Source organism: Balaenoptera ricei, chromosome 13 (assembly GCF_028023285.1).
Source record: "Balaenoptera ricei isolate mBalRic1 chromosome 13, mBalRic1.hap2, whole genome shotgun sequence".
Taxonomy (NCBI): Eukaryota; Metazoa; Chordata; class Mammalia; order Artiodactyla; family Balaenopteridae; genus Balaenoptera; species Balaenoptera ricei.
This window is the reverse complement of record NC_082651.1, coordinates 9385905-9406335: the sequence shown is the minus strand read 5'-3', so window position 1 is coordinate 9406335 and position 20431 is coordinate 9385905. Positions and strand designations below refer to the sequence as shown.

The window sequence follows — 20431 nt, the reverse complement described above, 5'->3', positions numbered from 1 at the left end:
TGTGAAATGATCTTACTACACTGAGCCTCAAGAACAGACTTATGGGGAGGCTTTGTTGTACCTCCAGGTGATACAGTGTCAGCAAGCAGGCTTGTGTATGGGAATGATTCTAAGCATTTGACTATTCCCCCAGCAAACCGTGCCTTGTAGAGTCCCAGGAAGGTGAGGGAAGTGGCCTCAGCTCGCAAGTGTGCTGCTTGGCTGGACTTGAGCGTCTGGTGTCTGGTCTCAAGGGTGCACCCTGCCCCACCTCCGCCTCCTCTGGGCTGGGCGCTTTGTTTTTTGGTGGGAGGTCTCATCATCAGTACTTCTTGCTTTTCCTTTTCCCTTTATTAGGAGTCTGCCACATGGAGTTAGGTTGTGATGTCCTTCCCTGGCTTAATAGCTCAACGTGGTGTTTAAATGTTCTAAAACTTTAAAAACTTGAAAAGTTTAAACAAGCCGAAGCAGTGTTAAAGGAAGTGGCATAGCAGGTAATGTGAGGGAACCTGTGTTTTGGTCCCTTTCCTCTCTGCCTTTACACCTGCAACTACTGCGTTAGCACATTTTGGGGCTAAGCCTTTGGAGGTCTGGGTAAAATCCCCCCAGGGGCCGCAGGTTAAATTGTTCCATTGACCATCTTGGACAGCTGTGGTTTACCTCATTAGCGTTAAGTCACGGGAGGGACTTGATGGATGTCAAGAGTCAGTCACACCTGGTCCAGGGGGTGAGGGCCCTACAAGGAGGGCGGGCTGGTGGGGGGCAAACATGAGAGGTGGGCCCCTCTAGATAGGTGTAACCGACTCTCCTGGAAGGGAGCAAGGGGCAGGATGTGGGCAGCTGTGAGGTCCTGCCCCCCCCTCCCCCCGCTCGTCATCCTGCCTGAATGGGGATGTCTCCTCAGTGGGCTTCTCATGGGGGCTGGGTGCCAGCAAGCAGCTAGTCAGAGCTGATAGTGGGCAGGTGTGGGTGACGTCCAGGGATGAGATCAAAAATGACAGGTGCACACCCTCCCATTTAAAAGAAACATGTGGCCTCTGATCTAAGCTGTAAAGAAGATTTTTATTTTGCTTACGTTGCTTTTTTGAAAAGAAAAATAAAAAGATAAGTCAAACTATAATGCAGATAGTGGTTTTTGATATTCTTCAGTATGTTTTATTATGATAAAACGACTTAGTAGGTGATACTTTATATGAAAAAGCATAGGAAGACTGATACGGTGGATTCCCAGTCGGCTTAAGACATTTTCATTTCCAATATAGTTGAAACTACATACCTTCACCCTGAGGTTACCGTCAGCTTCAGTTTGCATTTTATTATTTCCATCCGCTCAACTCTTTGTATTTTGTGACCCAGTCTTTACATATTTTTGTGCTGGGAGATGGGAAGCAAGTTATTTCTCAGTTTGTCTTGTGATGCTTACGGTTAGAAACAGCTGTGGCTTGAAATTAGGCTTGTTGCTACCTGCCGCCGCCGCAGGTGGTACGGGAATGGTCAAGGTCAGGGTGGGGCCTGGGTGGGGCCGGGCCTGTGGATTATGCTCCCTTCCCTCTCTCTTCCTTTTGCCTGCCCCGCGGCCGTGTGCCGGGGTGGGCAGCACCCAGCCGGGTTCCCAGCGCAGAGCACAGACTGGTCTGTGTCTACCTCTGCTGCAGAGTTGGCTTCATCGGGGCAGGCTGTCTCTACCCCAGAGCATCGCTATGGTCTCCGCGCCGAACACCGTGTCAGTAACATTGCTCACGAGCCCTGCCCTAGAGATAGCAGCCTGGACCTGCTCTCTGTGCCCCCCTTTTCCGGGCTTTTCTCACCTTCCTGTAGGCCGCTCTGCTCCTAGGGATGGTGTGCCGCCGTACAAGGCCTGGTGAACACGTGTGTCCGACAGATGGACAGTCCGTGAAGTCTTTTCTTCCTTTCCAGTCTCTACCTGGAGCCTTTCCTTTTGTAAAGAAGCCCTTGCTTAGGGACTTCCCTGGTGGTCCAGCAGGTAAGACTCCGCGCTCCCAATGCAGGAGGCCTGGGTTTGATCCCTGGTCAGGGAACTAGATCCCGCACGCGTGCCGCAACTGAAAGATCCCACATGTCGCAACTAAGACCCGGTGCAGCCAAATAAGTAAATCAGTATTAAAAAAAAAGAAAAGAAGCACTTTCTCTCCCACCTCCGCTCCTTTGCAGATGCCCCTTTGTCTCCCCACGGTAACTGCAACGTGGCTGGTTCCCCCATGAGAGCCAGAGGCCTCGCAATGGATGGATTCCTTCCTCTGCACAGCCTACATTTCTTAACCGAGGTGGGCTCGGGGGTCCCTTCCTCCTTGACCCACGACATGCCATCCTCTCTACCTCCTGTCACTGCCCTCTACCATCACTGCAGGTTACCCCGGTCTCCAGAGATGGCTGGGCACCAGCCTTTGACGTCCTGTCACTCTGTGTCTGCAGGGCATGTGGCGTCACCAAGCCCTTGGCCTTCAGCCTCCTCTCCCGTGGTCGTTCCTGAAACTGCACCCTCCAGGAGATCCCAGCCTTCCGAACGCCCACCTCCCTCCTGTGTGTGCCCGTCCTTGGCTCCCACTTAGTCCCCGCCTGTCAGGCCCACGGAGCTCCTTGTCCACTGGGCCTGCGGTACAGGGACAGCCAGGTCCCAGCCACTGCTCCCAGATCTGGCAGTGTGAGGTGTGACAGTTTTCCTGTGCCTTGGTGATGGGGGAGATGTGCATCTCCCCCTGTGAGAGATGGGGGAGGCTGTGAGACATTTGAGGCAGAGCCCTTCTGGCTGAATCTGGAGGGATGGAGGGAAGGGAATCCGCCCCAGCAGCCAGGTGGGAGGGGAGGCCCTAAACCGCCTCACATGGTCTTGTTTTTTCCAGTAATTAAAATTTTACATACTTACTGTAAAGGATTTAGAGAAACATGGTCCAGGTGATAAAAAAATCACGGTACACCATCTGCCAATGTTAACGTCTTAATACGTTTTCTTCTAATCTCTTCCATTTAGTGTGTGTGCGCTTCTGTGTATTTATATTGGTAGATCTTAGAGTTTTAGGTTTTCATTTGTCAAGTTGTTATAAACTCAGTAATTTCCATTTCAAATGTCTGCATGGTACCTCACCATATGAGATGGTATCTCACCAAATGACTGAACCGTAATTTACTGTTTCCCTGACAGACATTTAGGCTGCTATTAAATCTTGCGGTTTATGGTGTAAGGTACATTAGGGCACAGGTAACAAGCTGCAGTGAGCGTCCTCTTAGCACACATCCGACCTACTCCCCCCTCCCCCCACCCCAGTGGCCGAGTAAACTCCAGCTGCTGCACATCTGTCTGTGGATGGATGGCCAGGCCTAAACGGGTGTGACCTCATTCCACTCAGAGGTCTTGCCTTCCTGCTGACAGAGACCGTCCGGCCACTGCTAACCACAGGCTCCTAGTTGCTTTGCCCGTCAGTCTGTGCCTACTTAGGAGCTGAAGAAAATAGCCACATGTTTTCTTGTTTGTAGGACATATTTTAGGTTAAATGTTTAAAAAATGTGTGTGAAGAGTTGATGCAGTCTTGAAAATATGATAGTCATGCAGCCCGGCAACAGCAGGAACTATGTTTGCAATTTAACATTCAAGAGAAAAAGTAGGATGCTATACTTTGGTACCCGCTGATCTCATCTATGTAAAATATGCAAATAAAGAAACTCTGACTTTAGATAGGGTGTGATTATGGGTGGGGTTTCCCCTTTACTTTCCAAACTTGCAGCAAGGGAACCATGGTGATAATTTTTCAAGTGCCTGTGCTGTCTGTCCTTGGCTGACTACAGGGTCAGATTCCTTGAAAACCCCCAGGGCGGTTCCTAAGGTGACTTGGCTGCCAGGCAGGTGGTGTGTGTCTGGTTGTCCCCCTGCGCTTGGGGACCAGCCATCGCTTGGGGACCAGCCATCGCTTGGGGACCAGCCATCGCTTCGGGGCCGGCCATCGCTTCGGGGCCGGCCATCGCTTGGGGACCGGCCATCGCTTGGGGACCGGCCATCGCTTGGGGACCAGCCATCACTTCGGGACCAGCCATCACTTCGGGACCAGCCATCACTTCGGGACCACGGCTGTAGCTCTTCTGGGGATGGGAACCCAACTGAGGGGTTCTTTGTTTTGTTGATTTCAGGGTATCAGCATCTTATTAATTTGAAAGTATTTTGCTTTTTAAGTGAGAAATTTGGAAGCTGTTTCATTCATCTTCCTTTGAAAGTTAATCCAGGGTTTTGTTGTTATAGTAGAATACTCTTTTCCTGAGGTAAATCTGTAACTGAGAAAATAGAAATCTGTTGGAAACACCTTGTCTAAAGTACTACCACACGCTGATTGCTAACCACCTACATGAAATATTTCTCTTCATAAAATTTTAAGTTCTGTCAAAAGGGTTACTGCTTATTAAAACAAGGGGAAGGAGGCCTCTTGATGAGAAAGTTAAATTAGAAACAGTACTGTTGAGAGGTTTTGAATCTCAGCCTTCAGGGGAGGTTTGCTATAGTCCCACTCCGCGGACCACGGCAGCTTTCCAGAGTCCCTGGCAGGCAGTTCCTCTTCCCTCTTTGCTCCCTACAATGGACGGCTCAATTTCTAGCCCTTTCTCTTTCCTTTCTGGGTATCTTCATGGGGTACCGTAATTGCATTGATGGGTTTATGTTGTTTCCTGAAGTCTCAGTAGTAAATTAGGCTGAGTTTAATGGAAATGCACACACATTGCGGGCGCTCTTACAAGATGGTCTAAGAATCAGTTGTGTCCCTGTGATGTTTGTGAAGCAGCAGAGGTGCTGTGAACCCTCCTGGGGTCCTGAAAGTCTGGGAGGGGTGGCACATCTTCCTCGGTGTCCAGGCCGGTCTCTGTTCTCTTGTCTTCTCTCCTCCTTTCCTTGCCCTTGGCCATCTTCTGAAAGAGGAGACTCTTCCACTTCTCCCGCCTTTCTCATGAGCCTGTGCACCCCTGCCCCCCAGCGCAGTGGTGCCCCCAAGGCCTACAACAGCGTGGAGACCATTGGAGCCGCCAGCGAGCCAGAGGAGGGGAGACCGGCTGAGGGCAGGCAGGGCTCCCGGAGTTGCCCAGAGGCCCTGCAGTGTGGGCGGGCGAAGCAGGCCCAGATCCCAGAGCTCTCGGATCACTGGGTTCCTGAGGATGAGTTACGTCAGAGGAATCTAGGAATAGAAGTCAGTTCTTAGAAGGCTGGGTTGTGTGAAGGCCAGGGCAGCTGCTTCTTGGGTGTCTGTTTGCTCTACCTCTGATGGCCTCTGCCTGAAGGGCCTCCTCCTGTAAGGAGTCTGCACCAGTGATCTCAGCCAATGGCAGGAGGTGGGCAGGGGGAGCCTGGAAGCTGAGTCCTCTGGGGAGAGAAAATATATAAAGTATAGCTTTCCATCTTTGCACTTAAAAAAAAGAAAAATAAAAAAGGAAAGGCTAATTGATTCAGAGCCAAGTAATTTAAAAGAAATAAGCTTTAAAATTTTAGAATAGTTTGAGATTTACAAAAAGTTGCAAAGAGAGTAGAGAGTTCTTCTACACTCCCCCCTCACCCCCCCACCCAGTTTCCTATGTTGTTAACATCTTACCTTATCGTGGTACATTGTGATACATCAGTCACAACTAATGAGCCAATACTGATACATTATTATTAACTAAAGTCCATACTTTATTTAGATTTCCCTAGTTTTTGTTTTTATTATTATTATTTTTTAACCAGATGTCCTTTTTCTGTCCTAGAATCCTATCGGGACACCCTATTATATTTAATTGTCTTATTTCCTTAGGGTCCTCTTGGTTGGGAGACTTCCTCAGACTTTCTTTGTTTTTGATGACCTTGACAGTTTTAAGTAGTGATGTTCCGGTATTTGTAGAATGGCCTTCATTTTGGGTTTGTCTGATGTTTTTCTCATGATTGTACTGGGGTTATCGGTTTTGGGAGGAAGACCACGGAGATGAAGTGCATTCTGGTCACATCCTGGCAGGGTCCATACTGTCAACGTGACTCGATCATCTGGCTGAGGTGTTGTCTGTAAAGTTACACTCCCCACCTGCCCTAGAATGTTCTCTTTGGAAGGCAGTCACTATGTGCAACCCACAGGTGTGGGGTGGGAGGTAGGCTCCACCCCTTTGAGGTGACAAGGTTATTCACATAAATTGTTTGGAATTCTTCTATGTGGGAGGTTTGTCTCTTCTCCATTTATTTATTTATTCAGTCATTTATTTATAACAGAATGGACTTTGGATATTTATTTTCTACTGGGGGTTATAATTTAGTACTAGGTTACTTATTTATTTTGTTGCTCAAATTGGTCCAGCTTTGGCCATGGGAGCTCTTTTGGTTGGCTACTGTGTGCCTTTGACATACCCCCATTATTATGGGTTTTTTAACTGGGTTTTTTTTTTTTTTTTTTGGCACTACGAGATGCCCCAGGCTCATCTTGTACATTTCCTGCCCCGGCTCTAGAATCTGCCATTTCTCCAACTACCCCTCACCCCTTTTATTGGAGAATTGCATTAAAAACCAAGACCCCGGCACCGAGTAGTTAAAGTTATTGTAATTTCAGTGTCTGTGTACTCAACTGAGCAATAAAAGCAAAGCACATAAATAGCGGTACCAGCAAGAAATAACTGAAAATCTCCATTACCAGCTCTGCCCCTTCTCAGGCTCCTCAGACACAGTTTTACGGTTGTAAACCTGATGTGCACCTCGTTCCGAGTCCTGTTTCTGGAATCGTCTCTGTAGTGGTGATGCCTTTATGCACACACTCTTACCTGTTCATAGTGGAGATGCAGTAAGTAGGTCTTGGAATAAATAATTCCTGCGCCCTGAGTCCTGTAGTGGCTCTTGGTCAAAAGCAATAAATTGAAAAAAGAACCCGATGGAAGAGAAGTTTTAGACACACGATGAGCTGTGTAGACAGAAAGCACCGCTGAGCCCCTTAGAGAGAGAGGGGCTGCTTGAGGCTGGGGTCCGGGGAGACAACTAAGAGATGGGGTTGCAGCTGGTCCGGTAGGTGGGGTGGGTGGGATGGGCTGGGGTGTTGTGGGAGTTGTATTGTGGAGGCTACAAGTGCAGGGGGGGCCGAGTGGAAGCCTTGCACCCCACCCTAAAGACTCCGGAGCCTCACCTTTAGGAGAGTGTGTGCATGTGCACGCGTGTGTGTGTGTGTGTAAGTGATGTCATCTCTGGCTCTCAGCCACACTGGGAGGCCGGATCAGAGCTTGTTGCCTTAGCCCCTTGTGGGGTGCCAGTGGGAACAGAGAGAAGAGGGTGATGAAAGCAGAAGTCTCAAAGGAAGAGGGGGCACAACCCAGTGACTGCCCAGCGGGGTTGATGGTTGGGAAGCCATGTCGGGAATGTCTGAGCTCCTGAGAACGGGGGACCCCAAAGGGAGAGGATGCAGGAGAAGCCAGTTCTGAAGGGGGACATGGGCCCAAGTTTCAGCAGGTGCCAGGAGTCCGGGGCTGGCGACTCATTGACTTAATAATGCTGGATTCGGCCTCAAGAGAGGCCTTACGGCCGAGGGGAGGGATCCGGGCATCATCTCCTGGATGGCTCGGTGGCTGAAAAAGTCAGGGTGCAGGAGGGTGAAGGCACACACAGGACGAGGCCCGGCCTGCAGCCTGTCCCTGTCCCTGCCGTTGTCCTGGCTGTTGGCAGAGGGAGCTGCCCCTCGTGCCGGATGACCGATGAGCATGGGGTTGCTGAAGCACCAAGTGGGAGCTGCCGTTACACACCGTCTCCTGACACCATCAGTACTGGGTGGTTTAGGGTCTTTTTTTTTTTTTTTTTTTTTTTTAATATTTACTTATTTGGCTGCGTCGTGTCTTAGTTGCAGCACATGGGATCTTCACTGTAGCATGTGTGGTCTTTCGTTGCAGCACGCGGGCTATTTGTTGCGGCGCGTGGGCTTCTCTCTAGTTGCGGCGCACGGGCTTAGTTGCCCTGCGACATGTGGGATCTTAGTTCCCCGACCAGGGATTGAATCTGCGTCCCCTGCATTGGAAGTGCAGATTCTTAACCACTGGGCCACCAGGGAAGTCCCAGTTTAGGATCTTTTATCTTGGGGCTTCTGTTTTGCTGTGCTGGAACTCCTCTGACAGTCTCATTCTGAGGGAATTTAACCCTAATGCTCTCTTCTTGGCAGAGTGAACCCTGCTCCTCTCCTTCCTGAGTCTGAGAGGATGCTTGAGAATGTGCGCCCCGCCCCTGCCCCCTGCCACGAACTACGGGTGTGACTTGTTTCTGGGAGGGAGATGGTGTGGGGGACTCTTTAACTATTTGGTCTGAGTTTTTGTCCTTGGAAGACGTGGTATATTGAGTAGGGTTTTTCCATCATCCCTGCGTGCAGCCACCAAATTCTGACCGCCATTTTCGCTCCTTCTGTGTGGAATTAACATCTTTGTGAGATCCACGTGCCTGTGGAGTGATGTGGACAGTGTAGAGAGGCCCGGGGCGATGGAGCTTACCCAGAATTCCTGTGCCCCTGCGGGGGCTGTGGTGATGGGGAGAAGTGCTCCGGTTCTGGGTGTATCACCGGGACTTGTCGGGGGGCTGGGTGTCGGGGAGGGAGGGACTGAGAGAGGAAACGAGGAGGACGCCATGCTTTGGGCATGAACCACTTGGAGGATGTGGATGCTGAGATGGGGAAGGCTGGAGGTGGAGCAGGAGGGAAGCCGGGGCGGCACGGACAGTCCCAGGGAGGTGAGGACGTCCTCTGAAAGGGCTGGGATAGTCGGCTGGTTTCCTTTTTCTGACTGTGCTGCTTATCACACGGGAATCTCTAAAAAGAAGATGGTTTCAGAAATAGTACTTGGCTCTGGAGGATGGAGCCTATGTGGGATGAGGATGCCCACATGGGAGGGTCTGGGTCCATCCCGCAGTGGTCTTCTCAGTTGGGCCGCACAGAGGTACCCCAGGTCCCTGGCCTGCAGTGTCACAGTTAAATACGGAGGAAGAACTTGAGTTTCGGGCCAGGGAGTTTGGCACTTCACTGGTTTAACATGAGGTGCTTCCGGAGGTATTTGTGGTCTGGTTCAGTCCCGACCCCTTTATTGCCCTCGTGGGAATGCCTTCCTTCCTCTCATTCTGTTTGAAACTGGGATTCCACAGCTCCTTGCCCTAGAATCACCTGTGACACCAGTGCCTCCTAGTAGATGAGGTGGGAATCTAGGGCGCCCCACCTCCTGCCCCTGTCGGGGGCGACAACAAGGTCGGGGGTGGAGAGATGGTGCCTGCAGCAACCAAAGAGCAAACACATCGAGGGGAAATATTTGGTCCTTTGGGTGTCAGAACGTGCCATGAAGGGTTCGTTTTCCAAAATTATTATTTTGTAGTACGTGGACTCCTTCTACTTAGAACAAAATAAAACACTTCCCAAAGAAGAGAAGCATTTTAATGCCAACTTCTTAATCTAAAAAAAATTACAGTGGGGAAAAATAAAATGAAGTTGCATTTCTTTATGGTGATGGAGAAAAAAATCAAAGCCCAAACTGGGTCAGATAGACAATAGCAGTAACGATGAGTTCTGTCGGTATCTGATTGCAGCTGAGAAAACAAAACATCAAAAACAAATTGTATTTCCACAAGGGAGTGGGAGGTGAGCTTTGTGCATTCCACAGGATTTTCACACAGTGGGTAGTAACGTGTCAGAGCCTAGGTGTTTTTACACTTGGGGTAAGACCTCTGCTTTCTCAACTGATTCAGGAGGGTCTCGTGAGCCCCCAGCTGCAGACCCAGTGCCAGGCGGGGCCTGGGCAACAGAAGGTAAACCAAAGTGCCTTGGAGCCCTAAGGCCTCACCCAAGGAATGCTCTCTTTTGAGTGTTCACACACACTCACGCATGATCTCATCTGGACGGTTTGGTTTGCAAGCACCTTGGCCAGGGAGAAGCAGCAAATTTCAGTCAACAAGAACACTGAAAGCTGCTTAACCTGATTGCAGGTGAAGAGAGAGAAGCCGGCATCACGAGCAGATGTAGCTGGAAAAGGAGCAGCAAGCCGGGTGCATCTCACATGCAAATAAGCCGCCCTGTACCCCCGATGGGAGGCACCTTTGTGCCCAGTCACAGACGTGCTGAGTGCTGTTCATACTGTTCCCCGCACTGCAGACTGGACGGCAGCACCAGGGCTCCCCGGTCAGGGACAGGACTGGAGCTGGGGGATGGGTCTCTTGTTCAGAAGAGTCCTTAAAATCAAGGAAGAGTGTAATACGTTTTACAACAGTTTTCTTCTAGTGTGGGTAGCTTTTAAAAAATTGCCCCCCACGTGATCTCTCACTGGCCAGAAGCAGCTGCCAAGGGTCCCCTCCTGGGACATCTCTCTCCTTGTGGGAAGGGGCAGGCCCTGTTGATAGGCTGTCCTGGGGGCCGGTACATTGTGTCCTTCCTCACTGTCTCCCATCATGCTCCTAGAACCTGTCCTGTCTTCAGCTGGCTGGGAGGAGATCTCAGAGTGGTGTGCGGGCAGGGAGCCGGATCCCTGTGATGCCAGGGGGCCTTCAGGGATGACTCGTCTGGTGTGTTCATGAGGGTGAGCACCGTCAGGTTCCAGGGGAGGTTGAGGCAGGGGCTTCTCCGGAAAGGGTGCCTGTGGGGCCTGTATAGGAAGCATAACCCTTGGACCTTTGGCATCTGTTTAATGTCTGGAGGGACCTGTAGGGGAACCTAGCCCAGGAGGGCCCTGTCCAGAATAACATCAGTTTGCTAAGTAGTGACTTTGGGTACGTTTCGTACGTTATAGACGGGGAGTCTGGGGCTGGAGGGGGTCTAAGGTCCAGCCCAGTTCTCAGCTCCTGCCTGACAGAGCCAGCACTGGAGTCGTCCTCCCTGCTTCCCCACCCCCATCACTGCTGTCAGGTGGAGATGCTTGGCTGGCGTCTTCACACTTCCCAGCTGCCTCCTTGATTTGGATTCTGAGAATGCCGTCTGCTTCCCTTAGAGAGTGGGCAACACTTGGTGACTTTCAAGAATGTGCTGGTAGATCTTCTCTCTGCCACGCCTGGTTACCCCAGGCCAGTTGTTTTTTGGGGAGGGGTGAGCACCGCATTTCTTTTGCATGTGGATTGGAACCCTTTTGGCCTTCTCAGCTGAGTGGCCCAGAATGAAATGGTCTCCTTTTGTGTAGAGGGGGCTACTTGAGAGGGATTTATTTATGAGGGATGCGTGTGGCTTGTGCACTTACTCTGACCTGATGATCTGATCTGTGATCACACACCTCTCATGCATGGTAATGTTTCCTCACATTTTCAGCTGACTTGCTAATCAGGATATACATCTGGGTGACTTATTTTTAACAAAAATAATATATTTTTACAGACATGGCTTCGTTCCTGCTGGGGGGACGTTTCCTTATAGTGTGTAGAACTCATATTTTGCTGGTTAATGCCAGCTTCCCTAACATGAAGTATTAGACAAAAAGGAACTTATGCATAATATTTTGCCAATTGTTAGAAATTAAGTATAAATTTTATTGGGATCCACTTCTGGAATGGTAGTATTAGGAGCTCCACAGACCTATTCCTCAGCAAAACAACAATAATTGGTGAAAGCTGTTTTTAAGAAAACAATCAATTAAAATATCCAGAAATGGTCCTAAGGGTATGCAGCAAATGAAGAAACATTTATTCAAGAAAATCTACTGTACATCGGTAGCCACGTCAAGAGTCTGTGGCACTTGAGCTGTGGCCCACTCCTTCCTGCCCAGCTTAGTATGACAGAAGTTTTCCCTCTGGCTGGGTGTGGCCAAGAACATGTGGCTCCCCCCAGCTTCCATCAAGGGCTACAGTATCTCCCTCGGAGGGGCAAGCTGCCAGCACTTCTCACTCCTCTCAAGCTCCCGTGTCGCAGAGGCGAAATTCCAGGAAAGTGTACCCAGCCTCTACTCATTGCGTGGAGACTCTGCACCGAGCTGAGGATATTGGGGCCCCAGTTACCCTCTGTCATGCCAGTTTGCTCGTAGGGTGGAGGTCTAATTCCAGAAGAGTTAAGAAGGTCAAAGGCGGACCTCCCTGGCAGTCCAGTGGTTAAGACTCCCGCACTTCCACTGCAGGGGGCACAGGTTCGATCCCTGGTCGGAAGATCCTGCACGCCGTGTAGTGTGGCCAAAAAAAAGATCAAAGGCTACCCCCTCCACCCAGCACTCTGTTCATAATGTGGGGTGTCACTCTGGGAGAAATGAGCTACTGTCCTTGACCCCAACTCCAGAGCAGTGACTTAGAGACTTTGCCAAGGAGGAGAGGTTGGCCACGAGAACAGAAAACTCTGAGGTTCTCCCCAAAAGTACTGAATTTATTTATAACAGAGTATGGGGCAGTTCAGACCTAAGCATGCTGTCAAAAACAAGACACGGAGATCTTGGCGGTAAGAAGCTAAAAAGAGGCTGGTAGCTCCATGAGAGCAACAGTTGAAACTTTAGGCTAGCGAAAACCAGAGAAAGAGACAGCTAAGAAGAGCCCTCCTGGGGTCAGAACAAACCTCAAACCCTGTTATCAAAAATTGTTCCCTCAAAAAGGCCAGCATTTAATTGATCATGCTGCACAGCAGTTGATGCCCGAGGATATTGTCAAAAACAATAGAGCAATCAGCCAGCAATTCCTGGAGCCTAACAGCTGGATGTGATAACATCAGAGGCAGGCAGCTTTACAGAGAGATCAGGGAAGAGAAGAAGAGAGCCCGGCTAAAACCATTGTCACCCCAGCGAGACTGTGCACACCCAAGGCAGTGTCCTCTGAGGAACAACATCAGAGGCTGCACACTGTGGGGAAAGTGGGGAGTCCTGAGGGGATAGACTTCACTAAACTAGTCCAGCTGATTCACTGAAAAAGTAAGCAAACAGAAACAAGCCCTTGTAGGGAGAGGATCAGTATTTGAACTGCTACAATATATTACCTAAAAGGTCCAATGTTTAAGACAAAAGGATAACATGCAAAGAAACAGGTAAGTGTGATGGGATTCTTTTTTTTTTTTTTTTAAAGCATCAGAAACTGCCTGAAAGAGGGCCCAGATGTTGGATTTAACAGACAAAGACATTAAAGTAGCCATTGTAAATATATTCAAAGAACTAAAGGAAATCATGCTTAAAGAAGTAAAGAAAGGTCTAATGACAATGTTTGATCAATTAGAGAATACCAATTAAAAAAAAAAGTATGAAATGAACTGAATGGAAATTCTGGAGTTGAAATGTAAAATAACTGGCATGAAGAATTCACTGGAAGACCAAAACAGTAGATGTTAACTAGAAGATAGAATAAGTAAACTTGAAGATAGAGTGATAGAGATTATGCAGTTCAAATGATGGGGGAAAAAAATGAAGAAAATGAACAGAACCTCAGGGAAATGTGGGACACCATTAAGCACACCAATGTACACATAATACAAGTACCACAGGAGAGGAGAGAGAGAAACAGAAAAAAACATTAGAAGAAATAATGTTGAAAACTTCCCAATGTGATGAAAAACAATCTCCACATCCAAGAAACATAATAAACTCTTAAGTAGCATGAACACAAAGAAGTACACACTGAGGCACATCATAGGAAAAAATGTTGAAAGACAAAGAGAAAATCTCGAAAGCAGTGAGAGGAAAATGACTCCGATTGTACCAAGAATCTCAGTAAGATTAACACTTCTCATTTGAAACAACGGAGACCAGAAGACAGGGGGATGGATGGCATGTTCAAAGTCCTGAAAGAAAAAAAAATAAAGTCAACCAAGGATCTTATATCCAGGAAAACTGTCTCTCAAAAATGAAGGTAAAAATAAAGATATTCTCAAATTGAAAAATAAGCTGTAAAACCCCCCAGAGAATTTGTGGTCAGTAGACCTGCCTTACAGAAAATATAAAGGAAGTTCTTTGGGCTGAAAGCAAGTGACCACAGGTGATTATTCAAATCCATATGAGAAGCCAAAGAATGCCAGTAAGAAGACAAAGAATGCCAGTAAAGCTTATTATATAATTACATGAGACAGTATAAATGCATATTTCTCCCCAGTTTTATAAAATAATATGTATATAATTATGTTTTTGGGCCTAGGACATTTAGAAAAGTAATGTATTTGACAATAACAGCATAAAGGAGGCAAACGGGAGCAAAACTGTATCGGAATAAGGAAATTACACTGCATTAATGAGGTAGCCCAAATCCACAGGACAATAGGAAGAGAACCAGAAATGGTGAATAATAAGGTAGATGAAACAAACCCTGGAAATATATACTTGCTTTCCTTCTCTCACTTCTTAAAAAACACAAAAATTATATAAAGAAATAATTACTATATTTTGGGGGTTGTAACATATATAGATATAATAATTATAATAATAATTGAACAAAAGGAGGAAAAAGGAATAGAACTATATAGGAGCAATGTTTCCATATCTCACTGTAATTGTGTGGGTAAAGGAATTAAAGGTTACACTAGAAAATATTTACTTAATGCAAAGGAAAGCAGTAGATGAGGAAGAGAGGAACAAAAAAGGCGGAGACTTCTATGCCCTTGCCACCTTCAAATTGTTTTTATTATAAGGGTATAAACTAAATATTAGAGTTTGACTGTGTTTCTTTAATTCTACTACATGAAAAAAATTTTTATTAGGTTTTTTTTTCTGGATAGAGCCCTCATCTGTCTCCCATTTATTCTGGGGCTTTTTGTCAAAGGTGTATTTTAAATGTATTCAGAGCATGTACACACCTGACCAGGAGGTTGTAAAGATAAAACAAGTGGCTGTGGCGTGAGGGAGGTGCTTGGACCTGGAGTTTACAACCTGGGGTTGGTGTGTCCTGGCTCTGCTACTGCTTTTGACCTTGAACTGGTCACTTGTCCATCTCTGACCCTGGCTTCGAATGTTAAAAGGTCACCTCGAGCACTCAGATGATGAGTGGGAAGTATTTGACCACAGCTTCCCCCATCCCCCTTCCCAGAAGATGAGATGTGGGGAGGGGCGAGAGGGGATTCAGGTTCTCTGCCTCAGTGTGAGAGCCACACCCTTTGTAAGCAGAAAGGGGAAGGGGGGCTGCTTCACCACCTCTGCTCCTGGACCCCTTCCTGGCAGCTCAGTCCAGCTCAGCTGCTGGACTTGTGCGGTGTATTAGGTCAGAGGATGCCAGGTGCTGTCTGTTGTGCGAGGCATGTTGTTGTGGACTGAATTGTGTCTCTCCCAGTCCCAGCCCGTACCAGATTCATATGTTGAAGTCGTAACCCTCAATGTGACTGTATTTGGAGATAGCGTCTCTAAAGAGTTAATTAAAGTTAAATAGGTCATGAGTGTGGGCCCTAATTGAGTAGAACTGGTGTCCTTATAAGAAGAGTAAAAGACACCAAGGAGGGGTGTCCACGTGAGGGCACAGGGAGAAGGTGGCCGTGTGCACGCCAGGGAGAGAGGCCTCAGGAGAACCCCAACCTGCTGGCACCTTGGTCTTGGGCTTCCAGTCTCCAGAACTGTGAGAAAAGAGATCTCTGTTGGGTGAGCCCCCCAGCCTGTGGTGTTGTGTTATGGCAGCCCGAGCAGACGAATACCCAGCTGCTGTGGAATCTCAGTGTTCTTTGTTGATACCCACCAGCACTGCCCCACTGAGGAGCTGGGAAAGCCATCCCACTCAAAATTATAGACGTGCAAGATAATCAGAAATAAAAAGGCTGGTTTGCAGATTGTCTTCTCTCTGTTCTCCTTCAGATCTGCTTAATGACCAGCCTGGTGGCAGAAGCCGTCTGAGTGCCGGTGTCAGCCTGCCTGAGGGCTGTGGGTCTGGGGTGCACACTGGTGCACCAGAACAGGGTCGCCTGACAGCAGTTATCCCAGAAATGCCAGGTTTGCCTTGCATTTTGATCTCCTCCCTATTTTGCCCCCTAAAACCGTGGTGGTGGATAATCACACGGTATTTTTAGATCTGCTTTGCAGTTTCTCTGTGCAAACCTTTCCTCGGGTACATGGTTTAATCCTCTCATCCAGCCTTGTTTAAGGTCTACAGAGTGCTATATTTATTTGACTTTATTTGAACTTTCAGGGCTTTTCAGAATATTGTTCCAAGAAATCTAATGTTTACAGAACTCTAGAATTTAATGCCTTAAAAGGCTTAGCTACTGATATGAGTGTAGGTTTTCTTATGACTTATTTCCCTCCTTTTTTTCTAGGCCATCTAGGGCAGGCTAGCTAAAAACTCCCGTGGAATTAGTGTCAGAAGGTCTTTTTTTTTTTTTTTTTAATTAATTGCATTTTTTAGAGCAGTTTTAGATTCACAGCAAAATGTAGCAGAAAGTATAGAGAGTTCCCATATATGCCCTGTTCCCACACAGAAAGTTGTTTGCTTGCGCCGTACTTGTAACTTTTCAAGGACAGAAGGGACAGATTCTCCTTTTTAGAGAAGTGTAGTATATTTTCTTGGCTAGATTGACGACCTTTAGTGATCAGGTGGAGGGTGAGTGTCAGACCACCCATCTCTGTCTGCAGCTTGAATGAACTTGGGCCTGGCACCCTGCGGAGTCTCACCACGTCTACCATGAGCCCAAGGGAGCCACAGGAGGTGTCATTGGCAGGCCCAGGTCTAATTCCTGGGGAAGCCTCCCCACTGCTCATAACCCAGGCTGTGTCATCCTCCAGAAAGAATGTGTCATTTAAAGATTTAAATCCTAACTCCTACATTTTCAGAGCATTTTTGCCTTTGTATCTCATTTGACTCTTAGCAAGACCTAGTGTCACTTAAATTTAACTGAGTAACTTGGGGATCTACAAAGCCTTCACACACATTTTCTTAACTGAGATTTGCAGCAAGTCTCTAAGGTTGGGGATGTCTCCCCAACTTGATGACAGAGGACATGGGCTCCGAGCAGAGCCTTCCCACAGTCAAACAGCTGGTCGGGGGTTGGGGATGGAGATGGGATGCCGTGCCCCGGGCCCCCTGTCTCCTGAAGGGGACCTGTGTGCTGCTGGATGCAAGCCTTATATCTGAAGAGTTAAATTCATTTCTACATATACTTGAGTATTTAACTAGATCAAGATATTACGTGTAGCAAATTTAAGTTAAAACATTTATTTAAAGAAGAATCTCTGTGCATCAGTACAGTGCAGTCATGGTAGAAGTCATGCCCCCCCGAGGGCCAGCTGTTCAGGAGGTGCCGTGAACCGTGCTAGCTCTGCGAGGGGACCAGAATGGAGGCCGGAGTCCTGTTGTGCGGCCCAGCCTCGCTGGTCGTCCTCAGGATGGTGGGGAAGACGCCCCTCTTCTCTGCACTGTGATGTCCTCGCTGAGGCAGGGAGTAATGATTTCCCTGGGGCTGGGGCAGGCTTTGTGGTGAGGAGCAAATGACAGAGCAGAATATACGCAGTTAATGCCATTTTGGGCAGCCCACCAGTGTAGGGTAATAGATCGGGGAGGAAGGGCTGGGGAGGACAGAGCCACACCCAGCAGGGGACACCCAGGTGCCCAGAGTTTGTGCTTTGCCTGAAATCTGATAGCTGAATGAAACACCTGAAGCAGACCAAGAGCACGACTCTGTGTCAGCTGTGTTTCCCTGAATTTCTCTGCTCTTGTTTGTGGTTGGTGGGCGTCTGATGCACTGCGCACTGCTCAGCGGAGTGGTGCAGGCCGAGCGGAGGGATCCAAGACTTTAGTTGGATACACTGGTGCCTGCTCCCTTCTGGTTGAGTATTGGACACATGTGTGTTCACACCTCCCCGATGGGTGTACATCTGGCCCCTTCCCCAGCTGGTCCTCACTGAAACCTGGTGATGGGGCTGCGTGATGGTCCTGGGGGTGTCGGGTGATGTCTGTGTGGGGCCGGCCCAGTCACCCAGAGGAGGAGGACATTCCACCGGGTGGAGACCTGCCTCCCTGGCTCTCCGTCAGTGACCTGCCTGCTCCCAAGGGGGCGGGACCTGAGGTGGCTTGGAGGGTGTACCTGCTCCCTGCCAGCTTCTGGTTTTTTTGTTTTTCTACAGATTTCTTCTAGTGGGAGGTGGGAGCAAATCTAAAAATCGAATTTTGAAGGCACATTTTCCCTGGTCTCTTTATTACCCAACTGCCAAGAACGTTTAAAAAAAAAAAAACGTGAAAGCACAAGTAGAGATTTTAACTAGTTTTCACTGTCGCTGCTCTTGGTGATGGTAACGTCACATAAGATACCTGACAGGGAGACACTTTATGGGGGCCTTTGTTCTCAGTGTGTTCTCTACACTGTAGAACTCAACTGTGAATTTCAGAGAAAAACAAATAACCCTAAAAGGTTTATCTTGACACTTATAATTATACAGATGTCCTGACTCGTTAGCATTCTTTTTCTAAACAAAAAGCACAACGAGCCTGGAATCTTTCTGGAACAAGGAGACTGCGAAAGAAAGGGAAGATGCTTCTGGCAACTTCCTTGAGTGGTCTCATCCCACGTGGTTTACGGTGAGCTCATCGGGGGAGGGCCTCTCAAAGGCAACAATGGCTCTTGTGTAAGGTGCTTGCTAATAGACCTGAAATTGCTCTGCCTCTTCAGTTACTAAGTGGTTTTTAGTTCCTTTCCTGGTTGTTGCCTTGTTGGGTTTCACTTCTGATTTGTAGAATTGAATAGTGCTTCCTTCAGCGCTAGTGAGCATGTGCCGGCGTCAGTCTTCTTGTTGACAAAACGGCCTTTGAACCCCCTGGAGACCTGCCAGGACAAGAGAGCTGTCCTTTACATGTTGGGCATAGATGTTGCCCGTCTGTTCCGGGGCAGGTGCCCCCTTGGCCCAGCCTTATGAGGCCTGAGCTGGTTTGTACCAGTGAGCAAGAGGTTTGTTTTCAAAAGCCCAAGACGAGGGTTCCAGAGAGCACAGGAGTTGCCTGCTAGCTGGAGCCCAGCACTGTGGTCTGGGGTCAGTGGCTCCCCAGAACTGACCCTGTCCTGGCCCTCCAGCCCGTCCCCTGTGTCGCCTGCAGCACCAGGCTTCCCCGTTCCGTGAACTCACTGTCCCTTAGCGAGCCTGGACCTTTGAAGTCAGCTCCGTCCACGCTGCATCTGGACAATCACTGACTAGATTTAAGGGTTCTTCCTCACCTTCCCCACAGCCCAGGGCGTGCGTTTCCCTTTTGTCTGGGTGTTGTCTTGCCTGAACGTCTTACTTCATCGGTAACACTGGTGGGTCCTTGCAGGCAGGGACCCTCCTGACTCGCCGTGTGTCCCCTCGGAGTGCCCGGCCCGGCACCTGTTGAATGAACGAGCGAGCAGCTCTGGTTCCCGGTTGCAGGCTCCTGTGAATTGCTCAGGGGGTCGCAGGCCCCCGGGCCAGGCTTGCCAGTGGAGGGCAGAAACACCCGCAGAGCTGCTGTCTGCCCCCTGCCCCTGGCCCGTCCCTGTTGGCCTGACGGTCGCTGGAGGTTGGCAGTGGTGCATGGCTGGTCTGCCGTTGAGTGTGAACTGGGCGCCGGCTGGCACCTCTCCCACCGCAGCTCGGGTGGGCGGCTCTGAGTGCTGCCCCGAGAAACGACTGGGCCTCCAGTCATTGCCTGCAGCTCTCTTTCTGAGTTGCTTTTCTTGGGCTCCCATCATCCCTGCCACCATCGGCTTTGCACTCAGAGCTGTGGCCAGGCTGCCGTGGGAGAGGCTCCCAGAAGGCCTCCCGCAAGGGTCCTCTTTGCTCTGGTCAGGAAGTCACTCCATCCAGGCCACCCTTTGAGGGGCGGCCTGTGAAGGGCAAACACAACTGGTGGGGGAGCCGCGGAACCCTTCCCCCTGCGCCGTCCTCCCGCTCAGCTCTGGGAGGGAAGGATTGGGAGAGGCTGCCTGGGAGGGCAGCCCGGGGTCGGTGGCGGGGGGGATGCTGGCTTCTCTGTTGGCCGTGCCCCCTCCTCCTCGCGCAGGGGCGTGGGTGAAAAGTGGGCCAGAAGGGGCTCCCTCCCGTGGGCCAGACCCACCTCCGGCCGCTTCCCCGTCTCGCTTCCATCACATCACAACCGCACAGCCGAAGCCAGAGCCCCCTCTTTCCAGAGAGGTCACATGTGACACAGGACCGCCTGCCTTTTATTTTCCTACGAGAATACGGGGCACTGAGGTCCTCTCAGAGTCTCCTCTGTGTCTCCCACCCAACAGTGTTCCATTTTGGCAGCTAGAGTGGCAGCGAATACACCACTTCACCAGAGACTGACGTGTCGTGAAGTTGGCAGAACGAGTGCCCCGCTTTATGTTCCACAGCACATAGAAGATCGAGACATCTCTCCCTGATCTGGGTTTGGTGGTGCAGAAGCTGAACTCGGCCTGGTTGGGTGCTCCCCGCTGCGAGGCCTGGGGCAGGCCATCCCAGTGTCCTGGCTCACTGCCTTGTTCCAGAAATAACTTTGTCTTCCTGGCATTTCATTGATCTGCGGTTGTTGCTTCGCGTTAATAGCCCTTTAAGGAATTTTATTCCTGCTCAGAAAGTTTTATATTCTCTCATGAATAGAAAGCCAACTTTGACACTTCTGGCTTAGAAAACAAGCTTTCCTAGTGATTATAAAAATAAACTG

At 49.2% G+C, this 20431-nt stretch overlaps 1 protein-coding gene across 4 annotated transcripts in view; it reads left to right on the top strand.

The window, feature by feature from the left end:
- INPP4A (inositol polyphosphate-4-phosphatase type I A) overlaps positions 1-20431 on the top strand; it is a 125730-nt gene that overhangs the window by 33958 nt on the left and 71341 nt on the right. The window contains exon 1 of one of the 4 annotated variants that reach the window (XM_059943398.1): positions 15689-15777. The exons of the other annotated variants lie outside the window; for them this stretch is intronic. The gene's annotated coding sequence lies outside the window, so the exon portion shown is untranslated. Of the gene's footprint in view, positions 1-15688; positions 15778-20431 lie in introns of those variants that run through there. 4 annotated transcript variants of the gene reach the window in all.